At 38.5% G+C, this 13,290-nt stretch overlaps 1 protein-coding gene across 3 annotated transcripts in view; it reads right to left on the bottom strand.

The window, feature by feature from the left end:
• The window catches only part of immp2l (inner mitochondrial membrane peptidase subunit 2), a 112,381-nt gene that overhangs the window by 37,211 nt on the left and 61,880 nt on the right, over nt 1-13,290 (bottom strand). The window lies entirely within an intron of this gene.

Genomic DNA, 13,290 nt, shown 5'->3' with positions numbered 1-13,290 from the left:
ATGCTTCTCAGTGCTGATGTTACTGATATGCTGCTGCATTAGTCAACCAGACTTGGCTCCTACTGTCTCAATACTGTATGGCTATTTAGCTATAAGCATTTGTTGCAAAATGTGTTGTTATAGTTTGTTGCAGATAGTGTTAGAGAATTTGCGGTCTGCTTTACTTTTGTCATTAGCGGCTTGTTGCTTACAGTGCAGCTCGTTGCCGTAAAGTAGCATAGCGTGCAGTTGTATGGCGTTTTACAAATATGAGTGAATGAGCCTATTATTGGACTGGTGCCAGATACTGCTAAATCCCCAACTTTTACAACGTTGTTCAAGACAAATTTGGGTTGTTCCCAAACCCTTTTGATTTACCCATTAATTATTCTCCCAAATATGCTCATTAATTTTGCACATAATCAGTGGGAAGTAAACAGCTGTACTTTTACACTCCACATTAGTAAGCCTAATTGTAGGAAGTGTAATGATTGGTGGATTGGATTGCAGTACAATTTCCATACAGAGTACTAAAGTGAGCCTATTAGACATGCTACATGGAAGCACTGACATATGTATGGACATTATTTTTTACAATCAATAGTTGCTTTCAATCAATGAGTTGCCTTAATAATTTTGTAGCAGCACGATTGAGGTCCCTATGCAATGGATGTGCTTTAGTCCCTTTTTACCAGCAGCATGTAAGGACAGCCACTCATTCACCCAATGGAAGAAATTCAAACATCATTTATTTGCCAAAGAATCATTCCTCCCTTGGTTGCTGCTGTATGTTCTTGGAATACAACTATAAGGTCCTACTGGTGACAGATTGCTTTGTAATGTTGTAACAGAAGATGATCACAACTTGAAGAGTGAAGTACTGAAGATATGTACAACAAGATACCCTACAGAGAAATTTCAGAAACACAATGAAAACCACAAGCAGCCAGACTTGAGGAGCTCTGATTCTGCATGTTTAGTCTCAGTAGAATCCCATCTGCGGTCATCCCCAACTATTTCTTCATTTCATTTTATGCTAATAATCCATGAAAAAAAGCCTAATGATCTTGGCTGAAGGGGACTAATACCTCTCATTACGACATCTCCGCCCCTAAAATGTCCCACTTCTCTGCTGTGTGCCAACAGGAAATATAAACTTGGCGAGAGAGCAAAACTATTTCTCTCATGAATTATTACGCTATCAAAACCATTTGGTATTTAGGCCACACCTGCAGCTGTTTTTTGTTAGGGTAAGTAAAAAAATAAAAAAAATCCCACATTTATCATGTTTCCCTTATACAGAACCTCCTTGGTTTTCAGCAATTATTCTCCCACTCACCGGCCCATTAGGTAACACCAACATCACTGACTTTGCGTGATCTTAGAGCACAAAGCTTTTTGAGCTTTTATTATTGTTTCATGATGGAGAGTCACAGATGGTGTGCATACACTTAACCTCCACTGTAGAACTGAAGCAGATAGCCACTTACAAGACGAGGTTACCAAAAGGAAGCAGGCATCATTCAGGCTGAGTTGATGTCAAAAATGGACTCAGGACATTGAGGATTTCACATTCATACAGACAGATAGTGACAGTAGAAGCTGCCTAATTCAGCTGGTTACCCACTGACAGTCACTGAGCTGCTGTAACACACACTCACGCATTTCTTTGCTTTCCTTAAGGATACTTCAATTGTTGGGGGAGCTACAAGAGTTTTCCTTCTTATTTTCCTGCTCATGGGTTTTCTAATAAATTTAGTAGTGGTACTTTTTGTTGCTGGCTGTCACATAAAATCTTCTTTTCCACAATCTTTACCAGCAAATAGTGCATTTGTTTGAAACGTTTCCTGCAACTAGGACTTGATGACATATTAATAAAAGTAGAACAGCTTGAAACCTTAAGAAAATATACTGATACACACCACCTATTGTGCTTTAGTCCTGTTTTGGAACGATTCATTCACGGCAAAGAGGACAGCTCTATACGGTTCCTGCACACTGCTCAGAACTGGAGGTGGGAAAGCTCTACCCAGGTGTAATTCAATTCAATTCAGTTTTATTTATATAGCGCCAATAACAATACAAATCGTCTCAAGACACTTCACAAAAAACAGCCTGCAACCTCCAGAGCAAGCCTGAGGACGACGGTGGCAAGGAAAAACTCCCTTTTAACAGGAAGAGACCTTGAGCAGAACCCAGCTCATATGGAGGGACCCATCTGCCGAAGGCCAGCCGGTTAGAAACAGAGAAGAAAGGGAGAAAAGAAGAGCAGGAGAAACAAGATAAACAAACTTCTGTCATAGATACATACATCAAGCGGAAGGAAACATCTAGTAATCTAACACATAGCTGATGATCTGTGACAGTTTGTGAGTATGACAGGAATCATGGGCAGGTTGGTGAATTGTTCATCTAGGTAGGAGTGGACAATTGGAGGAGGACATGAAGACTGGGACAGATGTAGTTTATGGAGCTCCACAGGTCTGATACACAGCACTCCAGACCATGAAGACTGGGCTGGTATATTGTTCATTTGTTTTCTGTAACCGCTCTGTGCCCTCTGGAGGGTCACGGGGGAGCTAGAGCCTATACCGGCTGCCATTGGATATATATATATATATATATATATATATATATATATATATATATTATTTTTTTTTTTTTTTTTTTTTTTGTTTTGGAAAGATTCATTCACGGCAAAGAGGACAGCTCTATACGGTTCCTGCACACTGCTCAGAACTGGAACAATATATATATATACATATATATATGTATATATATATGTACATTATTATAGAGACTCTACATTATGAGAGAGACACTGAGACTTGAACACTGAGGACTGCACCAAGCTTTCAAAGGCAGTGACAAGGTTCCTGTCAAATGTCCAGGGAAACTGTGTGAAAGACACCTGCTGTAGCTAGACTCCATTCTGATCAGAGTCTGATAACACTCCATTTGGTTTTCATCATGGGGTGTGTTAACGAGTGTGTAAAAAATAATAATACAAACAAAAAAAAACTTGGCTTTTCACATTTTAATAAACATTATCCAGTGACCGGCTGTGGTCGTGAACACAAACATAGGAAGCCATACTAAATGTTTATAGGACTAAAATAGTGCAGTGGGGCTGATGATATAGCTCACCTGGTGGAGCCAGGTGAGCTACATCCTGTCTCTCTCGACATCCTGTCTCTCTCGACTCCAAAGTTTCCAATGAAGGAACAAAAGGCCAAAACATAAAACCAAAATTATCACACTGAAAACATATCATTAACAGAGAAAATCATGATGGGTGGAGGAATACAACTTTTGTATGCAAGTTGCTTTCAGCCCTTCAGGTCATTACCTGTGGATTTTCCACAGCTGCCAGACTTCAATTTGTTTTATCCCTCTGATCGCGCATGGCTCCATCAGTAGTAAAGGGAGGGGCATGGACTGGCAATGCAAGAGTAGGCTGTGAATACCCTCATCCTCTACCAAAGGCTGCTTCATGATTACACATTCCGTATGAATAATTTACCTTTTCCTAATCACCCAGTAAGCTGCTTCATTTAAACACTGGCTTCCTCCTAGTGCAGTGATTAGAGCTGGAAGCCAAGGTGAGAGAGGAAGATTAGAGGAGAATTAAGACCCGGCTGTTGTGAGCAGTGTTGTCCTGCTGAATGGCACTGCTCCATTAGCGCAGCTCATTACTACCCGGCCAAATGTCCTCGCCACGGACAAAAGATGTCCAATTGAAGCCTTTCAGGACAAATAACTCCACTTTAAGGATCTTGCCTTCAGCCAGCTTTTTTGAAAGATAAAGTAAAATCTTGAATTCTAAGAGAATACTCCTTTGACAGTAAACCTTCTTTTATGGATGAATTTTGCTCTCCAGTAGAGCTTTTAAGAGTACATTCTTCAGTGATGCAGGACTGTGTAAACATGAGTCTGGACATGAAAGCTTTTTAAAAGCACCAGTGTGACAATATTCAGCGGACTAACTGACAGCACTTTTCTCTGAACTGCTCTATTGCTACACTATCATTCAATGTGAAGACATTCAGCCTGGAAGAAGAGTGTCCCACTCTAAATTATTCCTGAGTGGTGCTACACAGTGACAGTTCTACACGGGGAAAACAGATCAACAATAGAAGTCTTGAACACTGTGAAAAAGAATCTTGTCGGTGGAGATCGTTACAACTGGTTGAGTGTGCAGCAGATATCCTTAAAATGTATTCCACTATACTCAACAGCTGTCTATCACACTACAAAACAGAATTTAATGTACAAAAATAGATAATCTGTCTTACCAACACCGAAAATGTTTACTTGGTGCAACATCCAGTCATTTTTTGTGATCAGGATATGTCATTTAACTCACATAAAATCTATTATATAGGCTGGTCTAATGTAATTCCTTAATACCAGAATCTCCCAGTAACTGGTTAAACACAAGACCAAACGCTAAAACTAAAACAACAGGAAGTTAAAGCGCTAGGACAACTTGCCTATTCAGTCGGGAGCTTTTCAGAAAGTTACTAGAGCATCCTTATAAATATGAACTATTTTTTCAGCAATCCTTTTAGTTCAGTCTTTCTATTTCTTCTAACATGTGGAAAAGTGTGCCCCAGAGACTTGTTTTGTTTGTTGAAGGATAAACCCTGGTCAAAACTCCAAGCTTTGTCGCCATATTATTATTAAGCCAAGGTATTGCCATCCAGAATAATTACATTAGGTTGGCTCTTTAAGATTTAACAATATTACTGGGTTAAATAGTTTTAGCAGTGGAAAATTACAAGTTATCTAGGCCTTTAGGTTTTTTAGAACAAGCCAGAAGTTTGACAAACTGATTAGTTTCACCTGGCTTTGTAGCTGGGAGGTGGACATTTAGACATTGTTACTATAATATTGCATAATTAACATATAATATTGTGAATAATATTGCACAAAGCAGAAAGGTATAATGTGAAAAGTCCTAGCACAAAACCTTGTGGACACTTTTTAATGTGCAATAATCATTGTTGAACAAACAAATGGGAATCTATGAGATAGGTATGATTGAAAGCAATCTAATGTTGTTCCTTTAATCCCAATATGTTTCAGTCTCTTGGTTTTTGATACTATCAAATAGAACTCTAAATTCTAGCAGCTTGATAGAGTCAGCCTATGAAATCACTGGTGACTTTCATCAATGCCGTTTCTGTGCTATGGCCTATTTTAAATCCTAAGTGATTGTCTTTGAATAAACCATTCAACGTTCACATTATGGATTTTCATGTTCTGAAATAATGTTAACTGGAGTATTAAATGTTTACATGTTGGTAAAGTGACAAAGAATCCAAGTCTTCTAAGCATATTGTCTAATGAGTAGTAATATCTGGGATGTTTTAGCACTGATTAAGATTATGCATAACATGTTATTTTAATATAACCTGTGAAGATTTCCGATTCACTTACTCCAATACACTGCTTTAATGAGATAATTTAGGATGTTTAGTTTTTTTTTTTTTTTGTTGCCATAATTAAAATTAATTCAGTGTAGATCAACCTCCCCATAGGGCACTATAAATGTGTGTTTCAAATGGAATATATGCCTTATGTTTAGTTCTAAGACAAACTACCACACTCAAAGTATGCCTACTGTTCAGACTACTTTCTGCTAACAGTTGTAGCAGAACATCTGATTTCTCCCCTGACCCAACAGAAGGGGGGGGGGGGGGCTTTGTCGGACAATCCATAATGGACAGGACTGTTTTGTTTCCTTTGCAAATCTGAATAAATAAAACAAAGCCATAAAACAAGCTTTTAAGCACATTCCCGTGCGAACAAACTGAGGATTTAAGACTATTGCATGACGTGTTAATCCACAGCCAGGTACCCCACAGATAAGAATGACTAGACTTCTCGGTGCCTGGACCCCTGGCAGATAAACATCGTAAATAAATTAGAACTGCAGGACCTCTCTCTGACTAGAACCAGAAATTTTAACTTGTAACCAAAATTACAATGTTTAATCTACACCCAGCTCATGATCAGTGTCAAGAACATGTCTTCATCATCTGTAGGCCTTATAATAAAGAAGTTAGCCTTTGACTATTTTTGTCATAAGTTTCCACCATGGAGCCATATTGCCATCCAGAGGTTAGTTAAAGAAATATCTTTCGAATGTAATTCTACCAAGTAATACTGTCATAGCGTTTTAATAAGTTTATATTCTACACAGCAAGACTGGTTAGCATAGCCCGAATATAATCTACCTTTCCTTCTTCTTGATATTAGTTAGCGTTGCTTACTATTATTATTTAACTGTATGAGTTAGGATATTGAGGAAGTCATAGAAACAATTGAATGTTTCTGATAATGTGTTTTCATTCAAATGATGTTTATTGAGTGTTTGATTTCATGTCTCTCTCATCTTAATTCTGAGTTTAACATTGTGAGAAGTACAACCATTATATAATGCTCTTGAAATGAAAGCATTCATGTTAATCATCCCAAAAAGCGTGAAGACCAGTTTCGCAACAAAGGGACACACCCTGGAGAGACGTCTGGCCAGTCTTGGCTCAGTTTTTGTCTAGATTCAGTTGTGTGTTTGTCTTCAGTCTTTTTCAGTTCGTCTTTGTCTTTGTGATAATTTTTACTTTTAATTCAATGTTTTTGTTGCGCGCCCATGCTAAGTTTTATTCTTGAATTATTCTCACCACACCGAACACCACCTCTGTCAAGACAGTGACGCATTAATAATATTTTTGTGGATATTTTCGACCGGTCATAGGAAGTATTATTCAATTTCATTATTGACAACTATTTGCTTTAAAACACGTCATCAGAGTCTCACCACACAGCAACTTTACACGCGCCATTTTGTCTGCGTAACACTGAGGAAAACTCAGTCTGTAACTGTAACTGTAACTGTAACCAACGCTGAAGTCAGGACCTGAATGACTGTCACATCAAACGTCTCTCAACACCTTTAGTACCGCTGGCTTTCACCAACGATACCACAATGAAGATCTGAGCTCACAAGGACAGCTTTGGTGACCTGGTCCAGTGGTTCGGAGTAGCATCAAAGGAGTTCCCATAAGTAAACTATCACCTTCATATCTGAGCAAAGTTAATGTGCGTGTGATAAACCTAAACCTCTAAACATTTAGGAAATTAGGTTCCTTTGCATCCTCTTTTCATTCACACTTCTCACTTTCGTTAAACTCAATCATCCTGTTATTGCCATCATCTTCTATTTCTCCAACTGTTATATTATTCATCATATTGTTTATTATTCATTATTCACTTATTATTATTTATGCAAATAAATTATATATTTCACTTAAATCATTGTCAGAAAGGTCCTTGTGAGCTGGAAATAGACTATCACTGTACTGAGAGCTGACGCCTCAGATATCATGAGATTGATTATTTATTAATAATTAATATTGATCCAATATTAATTGATTTATTCTTACAGTGTACATTACATCTGTGAGTGGTGCCCCATTGCAACGAGTGCAGTTATTAGACTTAAATGTAGAATAATTTATTTCCTCTACACAGTTTAATTCACTGCTAACCATCATAGACACTGAACAATAAATGCTAAGACAAAGATTTTTCACAAGGCTTCTTGTCCCAGTACTAAAATACTGCATATCGAAAAGCCATTTTGAGCTAATATCCTTCAAATCTATGCCCCAATGCCCCAAAAGTAGCCTACAGAGGCATCTTAGGGTCTCAAATGTCTGAAGCCTGCCCAACTTACACAAATGTTAGTTTCCGTTAACTGTTATTTGTTTTTGACAAGTTATCTGTGAACCTGGTTCCTGCTACTGCTAGTCAATAACTAAAATGACTCTGACGTGAAAAATTCAAATTATTGTTGTAGTGTAGCATTTGGGGAATAGTAAGTTGGAACCAGTCAGAGAAAAAGAGAAATGGATAGACCTGAATATCTGTCCATCGTTCCAAAGCAGAGGATGTCTTGGTTGTTGTTGTTGTGTGGTCACTATTCGATTTGTCACCTTTTGTATCTGTGGGCCACTGGGATCAATTGGACAGTCTGGACTTTAGTGAATTCTACCTGCTGTGAAACACTCCAGGGATCAATGAAATAATGACTTGCCTGAGTTCATCTGTTCCAAGGTGTACTGTTAGAGGCATTAGAGTAATTTCCTCCCCTCCTATTGAGTGGCATACATTGTGAAATCGAGCTAGCTCTAAGTCCTGGCAGATAGTCTTTCTAGACAGGCAATGCAAAGAGAAAATAGACCTATCAATCTCCACCTAATACTGAAAACTTGATGAGAAAACACTAGGCAAACATTGACCCGAACTGTAACGGCTGTTGTCCTGAGGTGAAAATGACATGAATTCATCACAGCGCACATCTATTCACAGAAAAAGCCGGCAGCACTCCAAGTTGTGACCGAATGCAACTGTCAATATATGCAGTAAGGTTTCAGAGGAAAAAATAGCTATTTTAAACCTATACAATATCCAGAAAGGGGCAATTCATTTTAGCACTCAGATAGGAAAACATTCAGGGACGTAAACATCATACAGAGAGTACATGAAGCTATAAACTGTTGTTTTTGGGAACACCTCTTCTACCTCCTCAACCACCTGCAGTTGCTTTGTTCAAGTGGTTGTTCAAGTGGCCGTAATGAGATCCAAGATTAATTTCAGGTGATTAAAACTGACTCAGAAACTTCTCAGTACCTTTTGAGAAAATAAAAAAAAGAAAGTAGCGGTGATTTCTTTGGACTGGAAACATATTTGGGCTCTTCATTGCTGTAATCTGTAACAAACTATAAATAAAAAAAGAAATGCTGATTTTTGCTCCTTTTCGCGATCATTTCAACCACAGGTGGCTGGTTGACAAACAGTAGTAATACTGAGGTTCTGCCAGCCTGACATTAATCACATGTTTGTCAGAATGATTGGCTATTAAATACCCATCCAGTATCTTTTACTGTTTATCCAGTACAATGTTGCGGCGGGAGGCCAGGTCAACACCAGGAATTCCCTCAAACCATTCTTTAATATTTTTTTTGCTTTATGACAGTGCACATTTTCCTGCTGAAGTATTGATTTGACTACCATCAAAGAATACCATGAAAGGATGTAGAGAAACCGCATTGCACCTTCTGTTGTGACACCTTTAAGTCAGAATCAGCAGTAATGATTTCAGTAATTTGAGCAGTAGGACTATTTTTGATAGGTACTGACCAAAACAGATCAAGAACACCCCAAGAAAAAAGTTTTGGAGATGCTCGGACCCAAATCCTTCATCTTACCCATGTTCCCTGCTCCTGACACATCAAGGACAAAAGTGTGGTTGTCACTTTTTGTTGACACTCACTGGGATGCCATCCTAAAGAGATAATCATCGTATACACTTCAGCTGTCTGTAGTAACAATGTTACAGCTAATCTGTGCATATTCTCTCCATCATCTCATATTCCAGTACACATTCCCTGCTCATCTCATATACCATTACACATTCCCTGCTCATCTCCTATACCAGTACACATTTCCTATATACTAGGGGACTATGGTCTTACTATGTGCAATGTTTATAACTATAATCCACAAATATAACTATAACTGACCCTGAGATTGTGCAATAACACATGCATAACTTCATTATTTTTATACACTTGGATATATTTCCATATACATTTCTCACCATGTGGAACAACTAGGAACACAGGTTCACTTCACTTATACTTGTACATATATATATATATTTCCTATATTTTTTTACACTCTCTTACTTATTGTTATTGTCTCTTACTTATTCTGATTGCTCTTTGTTCTAAACACTGGTACACTTTGGGTTGGAGCTGCTGTAACAAAAAGTAATTTCCCCCTGGGATCAATAAAGTAATTCTGATTCTGATTAACTTAAATAGCAGCAAGATTGTTCCAAGATTGTTCCAAGTTCAAATCAAGGCCGCCAGGGGTCTTTCTGTGTAGTTTGCATGTTCTCCCTGTGTCTGCGTGGGTTTTCTCCAAGTACTCCAGTTTCCTCCCATCATCCAAAGACATGATTGTTAGGTTCATTAGTGATTCTAAATTGACCATAGGTATGCATGTGAGTGTGAATGGTCATCTGTGTTAGCCCTGATAGACTGGAGTACCCTGCCTCTCGCCTAATGACAGTTGGGACCTTCTAGAGGACTAGCAGTCACAGAAAATGAATGAATGAGTGAAGGCTGCTTACACCAATTTACAGCCTAACATGATATTTGACAGATTACATATGGTTGTCAGGCACTGGATAGCAACAAAGCTTGCTGGAATAGTCCAATTAGTTGAGGTCAGAAAGCAAGTGGATGTTCTTTGTTGACATTTTTGCATTGTGGTTTGCGCAGCTGTGGTGCGTTGTGACATTTTTTCAAAGCATGTGTCTTTTTAGGTTTCTATTTAAAGAAGTATTTGACTTTTGACGATCAGGTTTGAACTTTTTCCAGTTATTTTTAGCATGAGGATGAACATCAGCGCATACAGTGCATACAGCAGGTAAAATAAGAACACATATTGAGCACGTCACCATTTCTCTCAGTATTTCTAAAAATGCTATTGATAGAGCAGCAAGAAGGAAGGACCTGTGGTAACACTCCTTGACCTTCACACAGCGTGGGTGTTGCAGTGTATGAAGTGTAACCTATTATTTGAAAAGTGGACATCTAAGGTAAACCCCGAGGTAAGTGATAAACATGTGCTTTGAATAACAGATTTTTGTGTTGGTTCTCAACTCTGCCCCAGACATATTGAAAGATAAAGTGCAGGAGGGAGGAGACGCACCAATTAAGAGAGTGGAGGTAATAGAGAGACAAGAGGCCAAAGGTCACACTGACTCTCATAGGAGAATGAAAATGAGGACAAGATAAATCATCACGGGCTGGAGGTCTGACACAGGCCATCTCCTCCAGATGGCCATCCCACCATCAAAAAACTTCTCATCTTATTTACAACAACTTATGTGTCACAACCTTGAAAATATAAAGGTGCTAGAAAACTTCTATGTTTTGATTTAAGAATGAGTTTAAACTTAAACATGAAAAGTCCCTGAGCCAACTGGCATGTTGGCTGATGGGAGCGCAGCCAGTTCTGCTAGCATCATATATAAGTTTTGATGTGCCAATGAAATAATTATCCAGATGACTGTATGGCGAATCAGGCAGTAAATAAAACACTTTTGTTTTGCAGCTACAAACAGGGGACAGAGAGAAATCATTGAAATCATTGAATCATAGATGCAAGACTACCAGATATAATCCAACATAGTCTTTTTCCTTATAAAGTGGCCTGCAGCATGAGATTACAAAGAGATGAGAAAAAAGCTACAGTGGGAGGTTAGACTCACTTCTTTTTAATTCCACATCCCTGGTTGTGTTTACTTTGTTGTGTTTACATTTACAAGTTGTAGGGTCAAGGTTTTAAAATGTCAAAAACATTTTTATCTATTTATCTGATTTCTAAAGACTGTAAATACAATATAAAAGATTGGTTCCAGAATAATTAAAGTCTTGTCTGGAGAGATGCTTTCATTTAGTCTTTTACCAACGAACTGTATGCCAACCTCAAACAAAATACATTGGCCACCACACTGAGATGTGTGAGCACTGATTATGATCTCTGCCATTATCTCCAAGGGTATTTAAGTGCCCTTAAGGTGCAGGTTCAGGAACATCAGCTAACTAACGATTAACTCATCAAATCAATAATTTCCCAGCGTCATTGCAGCGTTGGTTGGCTGGCTAATCAAGCAGATGTGGAAAACACAACAACCACACTCGCCTGATCGTTTACAGTGGAGAGACAATACCTTTCAAAAATTTCAAAAATTAGCCGCATTTTACTGAATCAAAATCGTCATCTCCTTCACAAGTATATTCCTTCACAGAATTCTGACCAATAGACCACAATACAATCCTTTTATGACTCTGTGGAGGCATCAGCCACCCCCTATGGAGTTGTCTGCTGGATGGCAGCATCTCAGCCAGTAGACACACAGACTGAACAGATTGGTAGATTGGTGAAGAAAGCCGGCTCTGTTCTAGCTTAGGCTCTTGAGCCTGTGAAGGTGGTGAGTGATCTGAGGGTAATAGTAAAGCTGTCAGCTGAACCAGTACCACGGCAGTGGTTTACTATTTTATTTCTTATGTGCAGTGTGCTTTAAACTGTATGCTGTTCCAACACTACCATTTTCCCCCACTGTGCGATAAATATCTTATACAGTTAGGTCTATAGATATTTGGATAGTGACACAACTTTTGTTATTTTACCTGTTTACCAAAACATGTTCAAGATACAGTTGCATACTGTATATGGACTTAAAGTGCAGACTCTCAGTAGTAATTTGATGGTATTCACATCCAAATTGGAGTTAGGGCTTCAGGAAATAAAAGCCACCTCCTTTTCATGGACCAAAAAGTAACTGGACAATTGACTCAAAAGCAACTTCATGGGCTGCATACACTATTCCCTCGTTAATCCTTCATCATTTAAGCAGGTAAACAGTCTAGAGTTGTCCATATGTGGCATTTGCTGGTGACCTTATCACTGAGTCACTAGTGTTTACTGATGATGTGATAGAAGAAAAAAGCAGCCAAATAAATTGTAAAGCATATAGGGATATATTTTCTGCTCAGATTCCGCCAAATGCCCCAAAGTGTATTGGGCCATGCTTCGCAATACTGATGGACGATGACCGAAAATATACAGCAGAAGTAACCTAGGAGTTTTTTAAGGAAAAGAAATGGAATATTCTGCAAAGGCTGAGTCAGATCTCAACCTAATCAACAATAAAGTTCACGTGTTTTAAACAAAACGTAAGATAGGAGAACCTACAAACAAGCAACAACTGAAGACAGCTGCAGTAGAGACCTGGCAAAGTATCACAAAGGAGCAAACCCAGCCTTTCGTGCTATCCATGGGCTTCAGACTTCAGCCATGGTTTGCAAATGATTCTCAACAACGTATCATGAAGATTGTGTCACTGTCCAAATATATTTGGTCCCAACTAGATCTTAAATAACTTGGGTATAAACAAATCTTTTTCACTCTGTTAGAATCAGAAACTTGGGATCCCCTCCAGAAAGCAACAGAATGCCTTTATAAAGATTTGATTGTAAAAAGCTTCCACTTCAGACCATCTGTCTCTATCAGATGGTCTGAATGCTCCGATTCTTCCATCAAACAGAGATGACTCATTTTAAGGAGTAATAGCTGGAGTTGATGGAATTAAACAGTTTGAGCCAACTACTACAGAGTTTTAAGCTGTCTCACTTCAGTAATCTGTTCTGCCCATGGTTATCTTAATCA

The sequence above is a fragment of the Mugil cephalus genome, chromosome 10, assembly GCF_022458985.1.
Source record: "Mugil cephalus isolate CIBA_MC_2020 chromosome 10, CIBA_Mcephalus_1.1, whole genome shotgun sequence".
NCBI classification, from domain to species: Eukaryota; Metazoa; Chordata; class Actinopteri; order Mugiliformes; family Mugilidae; genus Mugil; species Mugil cephalus.
The sequence above is the reverse complement of the archived record's forward strand: the minus strand, read 5'-3'. Positions and strand labels throughout refer to the sequence as shown.